This window comes from Lutra lutra, chromosome 1 (assembly GCF_902655055.1).
Source record: "Lutra lutra chromosome 1, mLutLut1.2, whole genome shotgun sequence".
Lineage (NCBI taxonomy): Eukaryota > Metazoa > Chordata > Mammalia > Carnivora > Mustelidae > Lutra > Lutra lutra.
Genome location: NC_062278.1, coordinates 17,056,297 through 17,070,553, shown reverse-complemented (window position 1 = coordinate 17,070,553; position 14,257 = coordinate 17,056,297). Strand labels below are relative to the sequence as shown.

Genomic DNA, 14,257 nt, shown 5'->3' with positions numbered 1-14,257 from the left:
TTTTTTCTTTTCCCAGCAGAAAACATTATAAGCAAACATGATACTATTATTTCTTATTGAAAGGTATATGATCAAATAACAACTAGTTATTCTTCTTCAATGTTAAGTTGGTAAGGGAAGCTGGGACTCTTATCCCTAAAGGAAGAATTAAAACATGGAAGAGAAGGTGGATTTATCAGTTCTCATGATCTAAGTTCATGATTGACTGCCTAGTACAAGGATGGCTTATCCAATAATCTGCTGGAAGTCTACAAACTGTATAGTCCCCATTTTAATAAAAGGCAATACTAACCATTTAGTACCCCTTATAAGAAATCTGGTACTAGAATTTTCTTTTTACTCATTAAATAGTCACTAATTTATAGATCCCACTTCTTTACTATTGCTCTTCTCAGTCCTCTCTCTACCTTATTTTTGGCCACCATTGTTTCAGCTATAAATTACAGAAATTACCTTCCACTTCATCAAGAGGACTCCAGCCATCCTCACACTGCTGTTTGAGAAATACTCCTAAAATGCAAATCATGTCCTATTCCTGGACTACACACAGTGAGGCATTGCCCATCCCTACTCACCAAGTTCCCTGCAAAAAGATGAAACTTAGATTATCATGCAAGTCTCTCCCTTCTCCAAACATTTCTCATCACTGACACTTTGTTTCAGGCAACCTGTTATCCTTAGCACTGCCAAGGCAATGTGCTATTCTATTCACTTGTATTTTATTAAAAACACAGACTTCAATGTTAAAATTTTGTTAAGGAAGTGGACATGTTACAGTCTCTAGAGATCACATACTATATGTGTACACTTGCTAGAGAAGGTATACAGGTGCCCACCACAGACAACTGAATGTAGTGATAACTATAAAGAAGGCTATTCAATACAATTTGCAAAAGAAACAACTGTGAATGTAAATGAAAAATGAAATATGTGTTGGAATCATTGTAATGTTCTGGTCCTCCGAATAATATTAAAATATATAGCTCTTATCCTGTGCCAAGAAGAGTTTTAATTGTTTTACATAAACTAACTCATTTTAATAATCTCAATAATGGTATGACTCCTACTAATTTATTTTACAGAGAAGGAAACTGAGCTACATAGAAAGAAAAGTGGGGCTCCTAGGTGGCTCGGTTGGGGATCGGGGAACTCTTGGTTGTGGCTCAGGTCATGATCTGGGAGCCATGACATTGAGCCCCTTCTCAGGCTCTGCACTCAGCGGGTAGGGGGGCAGGGGGTCTGCTGGAGATTCTTTCCCTCTGCCCCTCCTCCTGCTCAATCTCTCTCTTTAAAGATTAAATAAATCTTATAAAAAGAAAAAGAAAGAAAGAAAGAAAGAAAGAAAGAAAGACAGACAAAGAAGCTTGTCTAAGATCACAGAGCTAGAAAGTCAACAAGCTGCATTTGAACCTTGCCAGGCTGAATCTAGTTTCTTTCTCTGTCTTTACTCATTCAGCCACATTGCCACAATATATAAAATACTTTAAAAAGTGATATCCAGGGCGCCTGGGTGGCTCAGTGGGTTAAGCCGCTGCCTTCGGCTCAGGTCATGATCTCAGGGTCCTGGGATCGAGTCCCGCATCGGGCTCTCTGCTCAGCAAGAAGCCTGCTTCCCTCTCTCTCTCTCTCTCTGCCTTCCTCTCCGTCTACTTGTGATCTCTCTCTGTCAAATAAATAAATAAAATCTTTAAAAAAAAAAAAGTGATATCCATGTATTAGGTGTGTGACATTCAAATAGCAGATACAATTTCCCAGACTACTAATCCCTTCAATATCAATAACAGACTTAATACAACCACCAGAAAAAAACAAGCCAAGAAAGTCAGCCCTGGAGGTCAGGCCAGGCTGGTGGGCCACCAGCCAAGAAACGGAAAAAGGAATGTTCAGGGGCACAGGGTAGGAGTTAGAGTTTGTGTTTGGAGGGCCAAAGGGAGTAGGGGTGAAATATGGTCAAGGTTTACAGGTTGGGACATGGATCACAGAGGGCAGAACAGGGCAGGGAGTACAGGAAAAAATTCCATCCAAATGAGGAATCATGAAGTGCACTGTTCCGTTTTTAAGCTGCCAAAATTAAGAAGGTAGGCGTGAGTTTAGACAGGACTGTAGAAAACAGAGGTTTCTGGGTCCAGAAAAAAATGTGTGGGTTTACACAGTTAATACTGAAGTATTACTAGTTGGTTTTATTAAAGTTGTTATTTAAATTCCAGTTAGTTAACATACAGTATAATGTTAGTTTCAGGTGTAGAATTGAGTGGTTAGACACTTCCATACAACTCCTGGCACTCATCACAAGCGTCCTCCTTAATCCCCACCACCTATTTCTCTTATCCCCCCACCCCCCTCTCCCTCTGGTAACTGTCAGTTTGTTCTCTATTCAATGGTTGGTTTTTTAAACAAAGTCCATCGGTTTGAGATGCTTTTCTGGCCCAGGAGAGACCGCCCCAAAGTGCAGCTCCCCAGAATCTAGCTGGGGGAAAATGTGATGATGACCACAGAGGATGTACCTCTCATGGGACACCCCAGATATTCTACTGTGAGTCAATACATAGTCTCAACCAAAGCTCTATTTCTTAGAAACTCTGAGATCTTAAGCAAGTTCATTGCTGTTTGTAAAATGGGGATAATAAAAGAACCTGCCTTATAGGGATGGATGAAATGATAAAAATCTTTTGGAACTTAAGTTGAACACTGAGATCTTCCAAGTAGTTATAATCATTATCCTGATTAGCAAAAATCTAACTTAAATACCCATATTCATCTCCTTGTTCTTTTTTTTTTTCATCTCCTTGTTCTTTTATCAGAATTTAAGCTAGAAAAATTTAAGTATGCTGATAATTTTAGAGATAAATGAAGCTGAATCCTCTCTACTGTTTTATTTTTATTAGAGTTTGTTTCTTAATGAGTAGAATAAGCTTATTTATCAATTAACTGAGTTAAATGTACTTAATGAGTAGGAGAGTAAACTAGTAAACTTCACTGGCATTCTTTAATCTAGGAGAGAGTTTTTTAGTTTGAAAATCACTCTTTTTTGATATTTTGAATATGTTTTTCATCTTATTTTATTTTATTTTATTTTATTTTATTTCTTTTCCATGTTCCAGAATTCATTGTTTATGCACCACACCCAGTGCTCTGTGCAATATGTGTTCTCCTTAATACCCACCACCAGGCTCACCCAACCCCTACCCCCTTCCCTCCAAACCCTCAGTTTAGCACTCTTTTTTTTTTAAATGTGAGTATTCTATTAATTCACAGATACATTCATTGGTGTGACGTCAGTATAGGTATATATAGAGCTTGATCCCGAACCTCTATTTAGTAATTTTCTGTGCTCCTGAAAGGTAAGACATCAGACCAGAGTGGTTGTTGGAATTGTCACCTTGTAATGAAACCAGAGGCAAGTTTCAATGAAAACATAATTTTCTCAATAGCTTAAATTATATAGAGACATGTTGCAACAATTTGTAAATTCCAGTAGCTATTCTGAGTTGTATATAGGCCTTTGTGTGGTCTAATCTAGGGAATCTAATCTAGGGAACTTGTGTGGAAAATCTGATAGGTCAGGGTAGCCACAATAATTCTGCCTTATTTCTAATTTACAGCCTCAGGAAAAAGGTAAAAGAAGGGAAGGCTTTACATAAAGGCAGCCACTGATGATTGAGGGGTTGTCAACTAGGCCAAAAACATTGGTTTCCAATGAAACTATGCAAATTAGTGCCACTGTTGAAGACAATGCATTAATATTTATATTAATATTGCTTTATAATATCTTAAATGGGATCGAGAGTGTCGTAAAAGAATAATCATCTATAACAGTTTCTGGATAATTTAGCTGTATATGTCTTGCTTCAGAATCCCATGGGAAACTAAAAAATCATGTGTAATGAACCAAAATCTCTGGTAATGTAGCTCCCTGATCTCCACACTTGACTGTGTGAGTTTTGTCAATGCTTTCTGAGCACCTTCTCGAGAATCGCCCACTCCCTACCTGCACGTACAGGGGATCATTGGTGTTGGTTCCCCTTCAGTCCCCCAGATCTTGCCATAACTGCAAGTCCTTCTATTACCTGCAGATGTCTCTTCCAACTCAAAATACCCCAAGTGGCTTCTGCTTTTCTGACCAAATCTGAACTGACCTGGGCTCAGAAGTGTGAAAGGAATAGAAATCACATATGTCTTCTCCTTTATTACTGCTGGTAACTAACCCTCTTTTTACTCCTTTATAGCAGGTGGTCTCCTAAATCTACGAATATGTTGATTGCTCAAGGTAAGCTATTGTGGTATGGCAAAAAAGTACTGAAACATCTGTTTAACTTAGTTTAATTTTGTATTAAATTCTGAAACTATAAATACCTGTCAATACTGAACATAGTTAACTCTTTAAAAGTATAATACATACTTCAATACCTATCAATGAGTCTGAAAAATCAAACTTTAATGATACTACTAAAATTCTTTTATATCCATCCTTCATTTCATCTCTTCCTTCTCTGCTGTCTACCCCTCCCCCAAATCAGTAATGGCCTCACAACTGAAATATTCATTTTTAACTTCTATGTTCTTCTTGCAACGTGCTTATTAATAACCAGCATAATGTTTGTAAGATTCTGTGATTGATGATGATTTAGTTACCAATAGCGATAATGCATCATGTTTTACTACAGACAGATTTGCATTATGAGAATGTGACACAGTCAATTAATTTATTTTCTTCTCAATGCATCTTTGTGGTTCTGGTATATTGTTAATTTGTTCATTTGTTTGCCTCCCTTTGTTTGGCCAGTACAAACAATGCCACTGTAATGAGCATTTGGCATTCAATTACATGACTTGTGGTGAACAAAGGTCAAAGTTTCTCTAGGATAAATTCCCAGGAGTGGGATTATGCATTCACACTTCACATTTTCAAGTTCCATTAGATAATGCCAAATTGCTTTCAAAAATGTTTTCACTAATGCACAGCCTATCTACTTTGTAAGAGTTCCCGTTATTCTACATTCTTGCCAAAACTGCATGTACTTGGACTTGTTAATTTTTGCCAATCTGGTGGGTGTGAAATGGCATCTCATTGTGGTTTTAATTGGAATTTCCCTGATTACAAAAGAGGTTGAAATCTTTTCATACAATTATAACCCATTCATTGAAATGTCTGTTTATGCATATTACCAATTAATATATTGCACTATTTGTCTTTTACTTACTCATTTGTGGGAGTTCTTTATATGTTCTCTGTAATAATTCTTCGTTGATCACATAGTTGTTGGCATAGTATTCAGTAACTTTCTTCATATCCTTTATGATATTTATTAATATATAGAAATTACTAATTTTTCCTTATCCTTTGTTCCTTTAAAAAACAAAAGGCTTTGGGGCACCTGGGTGGCTCAGTCAGTCAAACTCTTGGCTTTGGCTCAGGTTGTGATCTCAGGGTCGTGAGATCCAGCCCCATGACAAGCTCCACACTCAGCACAGAGTTTGCTTAAGACTCTCTCTCCCTTTCCTTCTACCCCTCCCCCATGTGCTTTCTCTCTCTCAAATAAATAAATCTTATAAAAATAAAAAAATGAAATAAAAATATAAATAACAAATAATAAAATTTTAAACTGATAAGAACAGATACTACACTTGATCTTAGCCAAAAGGCCGAGAAGCGATACAAATAATAAAATTTTAAAAAGCCTTTAATACTACAAAGACATAATTTTCTCCTGATTTCATTGAAAACATTTCATAATTTTATCTTTCATGTCTAGGACTTGAATTTACTTTGTAAATGTAAGCTGTGGATGTAAAATGCACTTGAAAACTCTTCAAATTCTTGATACAAGTTCATAAACCACAATGAAATTATGAATCATGTGGTTAGATTTCCCATATTATCACTTGTTTTGAGATTATTGGGAAGAAATTCAAAATGAAATGAATACTTGGGACCCATGTTCTAAATCATCATTTTATTTTAGGGTAGTACCAATCCACACATAAGAAATTATCTTCTTCAACATCCTCAATCATAATTATGTTAGAATATGGAATTCTTGCAGGCCATTTTGACACATTTAAAAATGTAAATCTTGATCCATGCAATAATGGAAACTAAGTCTCCCTTAGAAACTTATTCTTATGTGTCATTGCTATAGCAGGAGAGCAAGTCAAGCCTGCTAAAGAGGCATAGTTTTGTTTTGTTTGTTTTGTTTTTAATTTTATTTATTTATTTGAGAGTGTGAATGAAAGAGAGAGAGAAAGAGCAAACAGGAACGGGGGCAGCGGCTGAGAAAGAGGAAGAAGTAAACTCCATGCTGGAACTTGATTCCAGGATCCTGGGATCATGACTTGAGTCTAAGGTAGACACTTAACCAACCGAGTTGCCCAGACACCCCAAAAAGCATGGCTTTTTATAGCTGTCTTTACTAATCCTTATGAGATAATTTTAAAGCATCCAAACAAAGGTAACAGAAAGATCGAGATTTTGCTTTGTTCTTCCTTCATTATAATATCTAGTCTTCTTACATTGATTCATTCAAAATGTATCCACTAGGGGCGCCTGGGTGGCTCAGTGGGTTAAAGCCTCTGCCGTCGGCTCAGGTCATGATCCCAGGGTCCTGGAATCGAGCCCCGCATCGGGCTCTCTGCTCAGCGGAGAGCCTGCTTCCCTTCCTCTCTCTCTGCCTGCCCCCTCTGCCTAGTTGTGATCTCTGTCTGTCAAATAAATAAATAAAATATTTAAAAAAATGTATCCACTAGAAGTCTATTTTTAGTACATTATGTTTAATTACATTTGGTTGGTACAATTACTGACATGTAAACTTTTATTTCGCTTTTAGAGTTGGAACTCATGAAACATTTTTGGGAAAATGTCTAGTCCCTACTATCTTAAACAATCAAGAATTGAAAATCTTACTCCAAATTTCTAGTGACAAAACTTTTGTAAATATTCTAAGATGCAAATATAGTTATTCAAAATAAAGCTAAAGTAAGACAGTGAGAATTTTTCCCTCATATTAAAAAAGAATTCTATAAAAGATAATTATAACAAAAAGCTATTTCAGTAGTCCATGAATAAAAATCCAGATCTCTCTACAGTTCGTGTTGGAATATAAAGTTCACAAAGAATATCAGGCATTTTTTTTTAAAAGAAGAAAACAAACATCTAAACCTTTTAAAGTGTAATATTCTCATGTCAAGCATTCTGATTTGTTTTTGTAAACAAAAATTCAAAGAAAATCTTTCAATTCTGCTTGTGCAAGCTTATATAAATAAATACTAATGTTTTGAAATATACAAAGATCTGAATTCTAACCCCAGTTAAATCACAATTATCTGCTGGATGACCTTGGAAAGTAACTTTTTTCAACCCAAATCACTTTCCTTAACTACCGCACATCACATAGTTGTTGTGTGGAAATCAAATGGGAAAATCAAATCAAATCAAAAGTAGTAAATGCTAGGATTTCAATATACCTGCAATATATGATGTGGGAATGTGACAAAGTAACATTAGTGTTAGTTAGAAGGCTCAGAAGAAATTTCTAGTGAGTTCATTAAATTTATGTTATACCAATTTTGAAACTAAATGTTCTCAATTAAAAAAAAAACTATATACTATAAAATTTGTGAAGTTATAGTCAAAGTTATGGATTTAGCATATGAGTTAGTAACAATTTAATCTGGCTTTAATATCACAGGCTTCTGGCCAGGATTATACCTCATACATTGCTGAAATATTTCCCTGAAAGAATTCCATACTTTGAGAGGGAATTTTATATTCACTGTATATGCCAGCCCTCAAGCCTCAACTAAACTCAACTTGAAAAACAATGCAATACACAACCCCCAGCACAAAATTTTCTCACATTACTTAAGAGATCCTGATTGGATAGTAGTGATCAACCCACATGGTACGATATCATTTAGCACCATTTTCCAGGAGCATGTTATTATTCACAGTCTGACAGCTATGTCCTCAGGCTTTGTGGGTGGTTACAAATGGAAATGGGGCACATACCTCCAACTTTCTCTTGTTCATTACCTTTTTTTCCCTGACAATTGTGGTTTTATCTATTTCATGAGACTGTCTCCTTAAGCAAAGGTTAGCAGTAGGACTGAAAAGAAACTCCGCATTCTCTCTAGAATACTGGAATTTTCAGAGGTAGTGATTCTATCCAATTCAAACTACTGGTCAGTTACTGCCTCTTCTTTTGCTCATATTTATTTGATTTCTAAGATACCTTCAGAGACAGTCAAGTCAGGTATACCAGTGTGTTTAGGAATAATGATTATCCAAGTAACATCCAAAATTTAAGCACTAATTATGATTATTTCATATAATTACTAATTACTTTTGGACTCATGTGAAGGCAAATGAAATAAAATATACATATTAACTATCAGCCCTTTTTTTATTTGATTAATTTTCCCTAGGTGTGGTTCAGGAACATCTCAGTCAACATTAAACTGTAGATTTTATTACATCAAAAATTAGATATAACTACTAAAGGAAATAATACAGAGGGAAATATAATAATTCAGAACTTGAAGGAAGACCTTCTACTATAAAGTCTGTATTAGTACTTCTGTCTTTTTTCTTATTTATCTATTAGCATCTTATCCATGTTAAACATGTCCACTGAGAGTCTGTTTCCAAGTTGGTGGTCAAAATTCCCCTCTCTTACTCATGACTTTGGATAGTCCCCTCTCACGCTGACTTTTGCTTGACCGTGTGACCTTCCCTGGGCAATAGAACAAAACAGCTGGAAGTACTTGTTGGGCGGGGGGGGGGCACTCTTTCCTAGTGCTGGGAACTTTCCCCCACCAAGAGAACAAGTATAATCAACAGTGCTAGGGGTTGAGAGAACATAGGGAAGAAACTCTAGCTATCCATCCATTCCACCAACTGACTGCAAAGATCAGCCAATTAAATGCAGACCAGAAAACATCACCCAGCTGAACCATAGAATCAGGGACAAATAAATGAAAAATGATTAGCCTTTTTCCACTAATCTTTGGAGTTGTTTTCACAAAACAAAATCTGACTAATATCACTATCATATTTTCAATGAAAAAGAAATGATAAAGGAAGACAATTTTATGGTGAGTTTATAATCTGATTTGTATTATTAATTTAATATGTGACTTCTAGAACTGAATTTTGGCAAATTCTCACATTTGCATATGTATGCGATACCGGAACATGACAGTCTTATATATAACTTTTTATAGAAGGTCTTAAACATTGCATATATTTAATGCAATTAGACGAATTAAATAAAGTGATGGCTGAATTATGATTTTGAATTTAAAACTTTAAAAATTACTTTTAAAATAATTCTAATAAATTTCATGTACTAGAATGGTTTAGAGTGATTTCTGTTTATGGTACCACCAAAAGGAATTTTTGTTTAGAGTTATTTATTGTTTCCTAGGTAATCTGTGGTTTCTAGTACTATCCCCAAGAGGAAATTTGCATGTGAGTTTGAATGTTATATAGTTTGAACATTTTTAGGAAATACAAGAGCTGTTGCCAATTCTCAGGGAGATTTCCAAATACATCCTCCTGAAGGAGAAAGTGCTATGAGGAAAATCTCTCTGAAACAGCCCTTATAGAAATAAATATATATCCTAAGCCAAGAGAAGATTTCTAGTTCATTCCCTATGCCAAGGAAACTAAAAGAACAGTTAGCAGAGTGGATGCTACAGAGTTACAAAAAATTTCCATACGACAGCTCTGCAGATCATTAAATAGATTCCATATAAAAATGCCGTTTGTCCTTGGACTTCACTATCCTGTATCTATACAACAAATTTACGTATCTGTTTTCTATCAAGTTATTTTGTGAATGTCCCGAGCAGCCTCAATTTCAGAAACTGGCTTCCTAGTTATTTCTGTTAACTTCCTGGGAACTGCCTCAGTTTTTTCCAGGAAAAAAAAAAAATTAAACTCAAGCTTTTCCCCTTTGGTACTGCCTTCAATGCTGCCAAACCTCATGATCTAGACACAGAGTTGGGATGTACAGCCAATAGTAACCATCTCTGATGCCCCTCAATGACCTCTACTGGAAGGAAGAAGACATAATGTTCTCTTATCCTCTGTGACACAAAAGAAATAGGACTGTGCCTTCTAATAAGATTTGAAAAACTTAGAGAAAATGAAAATAAAATGGAAAAGTAGCTTAAAACTGCTATTATCCATTCTTAAAGCCTATGGTTCTAGGTTCTACCTCATCATCCTTGCATAGCTCCTGGTGGGTTTCCATAAATAGTTTAGAGGGAAGGGTTGAAGCAGAATAACCTTGTAGAAATTTATTTATTGCAATAACTGGCAAGAGATGGTGGATGCTTTATGTCAAAAGCTGGCAATGGTAGTAGAAGTTTGGATTTGCGGTATGTGTGTCTGTTGATTGGACATGAGGTAAGAGGAACACAGAGAAATTATGGGTATTCCAAGAATTCAATGTTGGCATCTAGAAAGATACTGCCTTTTGGAGACTGGAAGGATGTTTGGTGGGGAAAATCAAGAATACAAATTTGGATATTATTAGATGTCATCATTAGTTAAATATTTAAGTGAAATGTCAAGTAGACAGTAGGATATATGAGTGTGAAGGTCAGAGAAAAAGTCTCGAGAGAAAATAGAAATTTGAGAGTTGTAGGAGAAGTTTGAGAAACCAAACTTTTTAAATTCTGCATAGAGATTTTTTTTTTAAGATTTTATTTATTTATTTATTTGTCAGAGAGAGAGAGGGAGAGAGAGCAAGCACAGGCAGACAGAATGGCAGGCAGAGGCAGAGGGAGAAGCAGGCTCCCTGATGAGCAAGGAGCCCGATGTGGGACTTGATCCCAGGATGCTGGGATCATGACCTGAGCCGAAGGCAGCTGCTTAACCAACTGAGCCACCCAGGCGTCCCTCTGCATAGAGATTTTATCTTCAGTTATGATGCAGACTCTGTTACCGTGATAACCTGATAAGAGTTAAATGTCATCTCCAGGCAACATTACTTAAGACAGAAGTTATCCCTGATTTGCAAATTACATCTGGACAAAGAGTTATGAACACCAAATTGGGTTATATATTGGGCTTTCCTGAGAGCAATGACTCTTATAACATTATGTATCCTGCAGAGACCTGGAATCTATGCCTATAGAAGTATTGGCTCCTGTGTGACATGAGGCTTTTAAACCAGAGAAGATTCCCATCTTCTGAGTATGGGTGAGTATGGTCTTCCTTCTTGAACCTGAGTTGTCATCTGATTCAGTATCTTCTGGATACTTTTGTGAACTGTTCCACGGACTGCTGCAAAAAAGAAATATTCAATGTTGAGCTGCTGGCATGCTGTGGTTCCTGTCTGATAACCAATCTGAAACCAGATTGATGTCAAATGTGGTTTATGATAGTGTCTTGAGTCTAAATGTGTAGTTGAGCCCGAGAAGACCCTTGATGAGCATAAGAGTAGTGTTCAGCATGTGGATGGTATCTAAAGGTGTAAGGCTAAATGAAATTTATTTTTTTTAATTTTTTAAAGATTTATTTATTTGACAGAGAAAGAGAACAAAAGTAGGGGGAGTGGCAGGTGGAGGAAGAAGGAGAAGCAGGCTTCCCTCTGAGCAGGAAGCCTGATGCGGGCTCAATACCAGGACACCAGGATCATAATCTGAGCCAAGGCAGATGCTTGACCGACTGAACACATACGCGTCTCTAGATGAAATTTCTTAAGAACTACCAACAGAGGTAAAGTTCTGAAAACTGGGCTTTGAGGCACCCCAGAAGTTAGAGGTCAGGGATAAGAGGAGGAACAAAAAGACAAAACTGAAAATGAGCACAGAATGAGGTAGGGAGATAACGAAAAGAATGTGGTATACTAGAAACCAGGGAAAAGGTTATTTCAAAAAGCCATGAGGAGTCATCTCTGTCAAATGTTCTCTATGTCACTATAAAGTTGATTACCAGAAAAAGCACCCTGGGAGACAGTAAATTTTGGCTAGCCTCTTTTACAATTAACTGATACTCATGACATACCAAAGAGGAAAAAATCTAGTCTACCTCTTCTGGAATTGGAGCTAGAAGTTCATGAAGTTGGAATTAGTTAAAGGCACTGTAGCTTTTCCCAGAGATGTAAGGTAGACCAGATATTCAACAGTAGAGGGCATGGTAGAAGAATAACTAGAAGAGGAGAAAGAAAGAAACAGAGTGAGGGAAGGTTTTGTTTTTACTTCTATCACTATTTCATTCCTTCATAGAAAATGACCAAAGGAAGGGGAATTGAAGTTTTTCATGTTTTTGCTATTCCCAAAGTCTAAGAATGAAAATTCGCATGAACTTAGGTAAAACTGCATGTCAACTACACTCAAATAAAAAACCTAAAAAGTAAAATTCCCACGAAAACTAAAATATGCAAAATAAGAAATAAAGAGCAATAAATATTTGGTGAGTCCATTAATTTTAGGATCTACTAACTACCTTAAATATCAAAGGAATACACAATTGTGTTTTTACCGTTAATTAAATTTCAGCATAATTACTTCACAATAGTTATGGGGTTTTTTGTTTTTGTTTTTGTTTTTTAATTACATGCTACATTCGGGGCACAGTCATTTCCTATTCTTCATTTAGCATATGGCACTTTCTTTGATGACACATGTAGGCTAGGGAAAGTTTCAATGGATGAAAGCTGCAATTCTAGTTATTTCATACACCCTGTTGCTAGTCGGTGCATGTTGCTTTTGCCATTGGCTTATGAATCCCCTTTCATTTTATTGACAAGCTCACCTTCACCATAATTGAGTTGTCAACGAGGACTACATCTGGCATTCCACTCAAGAGGAAATTTCACATTATGTCATAATACTTAGAAAGGGAAGGTAGAAAGTTGATATTCTCTCAAATTCCTGTGACTTACTTCACTTTTTATGTGAAGAGTCATATTAACAAATACTGGTATGATTGGCACATTCTCATAGGCTAGGAGAAGCTCTGAATCTAAAAGCATCTTAGTTGTGCAACCAACCATTATTCAAAGGCCCCCCACCCCCCAAAAAAATAATGAAATGAAATAAAACAAAATGAAATGATTTTAAAAACAGCAGAAATAATTAGTTATGTGAGTGTTATCCTCATAGTCAAACTAATTTCTGGTAACATACTATTTTATATGAACAACTCCTAATAAAACATGAAGTTGTATGTGATGGAAATCAGATTATCCTTTTAGATACATAAAAGGAACTCACTTGCTGTTAGTATAATTCAGATAGGAGCTATGACAAACCTTGTGTAATCAACAAAAGAAAATCAGATTTCCCAATTAATACTTTAAATAAATTTTTCTGGGGTTAGATATCCCTATCACTATATGTCTATCTCTATTATCATCTGTATATCCACTCATATATAATAGAAAAACCATTTGGTCAAGGAAGAATTTATTCCTGTCCAAAGGTAAAATATACATAGCTTCCTGAAAACAGTAGCTGCAATATGAGCTTAAGAATAAAATAAAGAGCAACTGATCGGGCTCTCTGCTCAGCGGAGAGCCTGCTTCCCTCTCTCTCTCTGCCTGCCTCTCTGCCTACTTGTGATCTCTGTCTGTCAAATAAATTTAAAAAAATAAAATTAAATTAAATTAAAGAGCAACTGAAACAAAAAACTGCGATTCTACAGCTAAGACTGGCTAACATTCTTGGGGCTTAGTCTCCATAAAGAACCAGTAAAAAAAAAAAAAATTCATTTTACATAATTTTACCTAAGTTATCAAAATAATGATCACACATTTTTTAAACTGCTGACTAGCAGTAAGAATTAGCTGAGGGTACTAGACACAGAAGCAGGAAACCTTACTTCACAACTCAAGATTTTTTGAATTCCTTTTTAACCTTGACAAAGCTCTCTTGACATTGCTAAGCCTTCCTTGTAAAGACAGGTTTCACTATCATTAAGCTTTTTGAGATATGGAACCCTCCAAGATTAGAATAAAAGCTAAAAGACCCCCTTACCCAAAAAAACACATGTAAGAACAAGCCTGTGGTTTAAAAATACCTTAGAACCCCAAAATAGCCATTATAAAGGGTATTTGATAGTTTTCCTATAATTAGACATGAACTTTTAAAAAACTGTGGAACATTTGCTAATTTAATGCCATATAGGTATTCTTTAAATCTATATCATATACCTGTTCTAACAAATGAAATTCCTTGATAGTTTATTTCATTTTATTGCTGAATAATAATCCATTGAATTCTTGTTTCATTCACCTACATTTTGGTT

At 35.8% G+C, this 14,257-nt stretch overlaps 1 pseudogene; it reads right to left on the bottom strand.

Moving 5' to 3' along the window:
* Positions 1-5,563: 5,563 nt before the first annotated feature.
* LOC125089299 (uncharacterized) lies at positions 5,564-5,655 on the bottom strand (annotated as a pseudogene).
* Positions 5,656-14,257: the final 8,602 nt, after the last annotated feature.